A 4,170-nucleotide genomic window follows, 5' to 3' on the forward strand; every position below is an offset into this window, starting at 1 on the left:
TCTTCACGCGGAAAACCAAGACGGAAGCTGTAGCAGGTTTAAGAACTAGTCCAGGGAAGGATCAGGCACCTTCCAGGGAATGACCAATGTCGGAGAAATAAACCTGATATCTGTAAACTGGAATCTGAACGGAGGCTGAGGCATGCTACCTTTTATAGGGAAAATGTTTGCCCGATACATTTTAGACACATTTCAAAATGCTTTACTGTGTCGGGTAATTCTGTAAAGTCCAATTCTTTCCCCCGCGTAAATAGCCTCCTTTAAATTCTGCCTTTTGGTAGAAGACTGTGTTTCCTAATTTATCCAGGCAGTAGGTCTTTTATTGCAGAACCCAGCTCAAGGTGTGTTACCCCAAGATAACATGCAACTAAGCAAAGGAGATGAAAGGAATCCCAGAAAACAGGTCTGGTTTTAAAAATTAAGCTTCATTCTATGGTTTAAGGGTACCTACTCTAGAAGAAAAAAAAGAAAGAAGAAATCCTGGCAAATAAAAATTGGAAAATGAAGGTTTAGCCTCAGGGGAAATATTGGGGAATGACTAATGTGTTTGGAAAAAGAGAGAAATTTCTTTTTCTTGGGATTAGCTTGGTCGTTTACTTAATGTTACGAGACTCAAGCAAGAACAAATCAGTCTCCTGACACTTCACTTTGGTCTCCTGCGTTTGAACTTGGAACTGTGCAGGTACTTTGGAACTTGGGTGCCTGAAAGATTTTGGCAAGGGTGACACAGATTCAACCAAGTCATACGTAGCTTTGGTCAAGGACTACCAAAGTTCCTCTTGTCTGGAGAATTTTCCTGTTAAATTCGTTGATTATATTGTAACCTTCAGACACCCAACTGCAAAACATTTCAGAAAGCTGTGCGGTATCTACCACTAATCCAGAATATTGGAGGGGTTTGGCCAAAGGGATTTGAGAACTTATGTCAGTATTAATAGCATTTGAGCAACGTTTTTCAACTCCTGATAGAGAATGGCCAGATTCTCAGTTGGACTGTGGTAACACAAGAGTCTTGGTGGTTTAGAATTCATTCTGAAGTTGTCCATAGATAAGAAAAAAAAATACACTATGGACAGTCAATTAATGTGTATGAAACACTTTTCTTCAATCTCTAGGAAAGCATATTTTTCTTTTTTAATATTTAAGTAGTTTATTATTTCAGGTTATTTTTCAGGCACAAAGGTTTAGGTTATAAGGTTTTTGCATTTGTTAGGTAAAGTCCCTGTTGTAATTGTGTCCCACTCCCAAGAAGTGTGCCACACACCCTAACATCATACCCATTAGGTGGGGGTACACCCATCCCCCTCTCCTTCCTTCTCCCCATCCCTCGCTCCCTTACCCCTACTTTGAATTGATGTGAGTTTTTCTCTGTGCTGAAGCAAGGTCTGAGCACTGCACATCACTTCCTTTCTGGCTTAATGTAAAACATTTTGTAATAAAAATGGATGCAGAGGCTCGGTGCCTGTGGCTCAAGTGGCTAAGGTGCCAGCCACATACACCTAAGGTGCTGGGTTCGAATCCAGCCCAGGCCCACCAAACAACAATGATGGCTGCAACCAAAAAATACCCAGGCGTTGTGGCAGGTGCCTATGGTCCTAGCTACCAGGGAGGCTGAGGCATGAGAATTGCTGGAGTCCAAGAGTTTGCGGTTGCTGTGAGCTATGATGCCACAGCGCTCTACCGAGGGCCACAAAGTGAGACTCTGTCTCAATAAAAAAAATAAAATAAAAATAAAAATTAAATAAATAAAATAATGGCTATTAGGCCCATTGTCATTCATTCATGATTACATATTTTCTTCTCTTCCATGGCTGTTTTTCTCTTTCGTTTATTTTCTTTTCATTTACCACACTGAAGTTTGAATTTCTTGAAAGTGATTGATTGTTTTGGGTGCCTTTTTGCACAGAGTAGCTGTATTTCCACTGAGTTCTCCATATATCACCACTCTGTCTTTCAAAATGCAAAGACAGGTCTATCACACCATCTGTAATCATATGTTAAGCCTCTTACTGTTCAATAATTTAAGATATTCCTCTGTCCTTCATTCTCGGTGAACTCCTTTATATAACCTCTCCAATTTCCTGATTCTTTCCTTCACTTTCATAATCTATATTTAATTCTGATTATCAAGATACATAGTTTTTCAAATGAGATCCTTGTTTTTACTTTTCTTTATAAGGTACCTAATGGGTTTATTTTCAAACGTATCCTGTCTCATTTAATTTTGCAACTTTCTCTTGAAGAATCTGATGCTTTTCGTTATTTTGGGGGGTGGGTGGTTTGGGTGGGCAACTTTAACTTCAAGGCATAAGATATTTTTAGAGATTAGTCATCTTGATCATATAGTTAGTACCTCTTTCTACGACAGAATAAGGCTGCCTCATTACAATGTTAATGTTCCTCTTAGAATTTGGCTCAATATTCGAGCCACAATCCTTACACGCTGTGCTTCTGATGATTCTGATTCTACAGTGGAAATATAAAGAAATATGTCACATAGCCTGTGTGAGTTTTTAATGTGAGTGTTTGATGGCTTCTTTGCCTCCTGCTATGATCTTAGACTAGAAGCTCTTTCCCTCATTTTAGTTCTAGGAAGCTTTTCATGAATCGTTTGCCTTTCAAAGATCCCTAAACAGCTGCATTCACATCCTGCAAGGCTGGGTGAGTCACCGCCCTTTGTTTAAAATCTCTGGGATAGAAGGACTAGTTTAGCAAACTGGGCCAGATCCAAACCCACCACCTTAGGTGTATGTGGCCGACTGAGCGTCAGGCTCCGCAAGACTATTTTTACAATTAATTTTAACTATCTGTTTGAGCATGTCAACTTCACCTTCATAAATGAAGTCATTAAGGACAGAAACCACGTGGGTTTCCTGTTCACATCACGCCTTGCACAGAGCAACTCAGATGCCAGTTGAACTGAATTATAAACAATAACAATTCTTTCCAAAAGCATTTGTGTATAAATTTCATCAGAGATGATTTCATAATGCTGGGTTGGAACCAGAAAGAGAGAGAGAGAGAGAAAAAAAAGAACACATTATTGCTGAGGGAGGGAGAGCTACATATTCCCTCCCGTAAATGTATAATGAAAATAAATGGTTTAATTATGTATTTTGAAATATTCATGTGGCAGAGACAGAGCTGGTCCATCCTCACATATTTTAGGCACAAATGTGGGGAACCAGAAGCCATCACTATTAAATAATTATTTCATGAGATAAAGGATGAATTCATTTTGAAAAACAAGCCAAAATCTATATTGGTTTTTTCATTTTTTTTCTTTGTGTCCATTTTCTCATTACCAGACACACTTGCCTGCAATGTGTGTACAAAAGAAGAACACTTTTATTTGGAAATAAATACCACATAGTGTCAGAAGAGGGAATGATCTTGAGGAGCAGGGAACAGGTGGGAGAGGAAGACATGTTACTCGAGTTCAATCAAACACGGTTTCTAAAATATGGGGAAAGCACACTACGAGATTTCCATTGTGGGCTAATTAAAAGGCAGGTAGTGTTCTGTGCACTGTACAAATACCCCAGCTAATCCACGCAGCAGCGCTTGAGGATAGGTGGAGGCCTCCCCCTCTGTGCACCCCTGACAAACTGAGATTTAACGGCCTCTGCTGATTAACCTGTTGGCTCAGCTGTCAAAGGGCAGGGCTCCTTAGAGGATCTAGATTTTGCCGCACACACCTGCACAGCTGGAAATCTTACCAAGTTCTCCCCAAATATTTTTGTACTGTGCATCTCGCTGCTCTAGAAGGATGATACACAGATGTAGTTACGTGAACTAAATTGGTGCTAGGAAATCTGCTGTTTGTGTCTGCTATTCTCTTCAGTCCTTCCTTCCTCTTCCCTCCTTCCCTCCTTTCTTCCCTCCTTCCTTTTCTCAGTCCCTCTGTCCTTTTTGATTCCTTCTCTCCTTTCTTCCCCTCTCTTCTCCTTCCCTTCCCTCCTTTCTTCCCTCCTTCCTCCCTTTTTCCTTCCTTCCCTCCTTCCTTCCTTGTATCTGTTCTTCCCTCCTTTCCTCCCCTCCTTCCCTCCTTCCTTGTTCCTGTCCATCCCTTGCTTCCTTCCCTCCTTCCTTCTTCCTGTCCCTCCCTCCCTTCCTTCCCTCCTTCCTTCTTCCTGTCCCTCCCTCCCTTCCTTCCCTCCTTCCTTCTTC

Source organism: Otolemur garnettii, unplaced genomic scaffold (genome assembly GCF_000181295.1).
Source record: "Otolemur garnettii isolate 467f Iridium unplaced genomic scaffold, OtoGar3 scaffold00065, whole genome shotgun sequence".
Taxonomy (NCBI): Eukaryota; Metazoa; Chordata; class Mammalia; order Primates; family Galagidae; genus Otolemur; species Otolemur garnettii.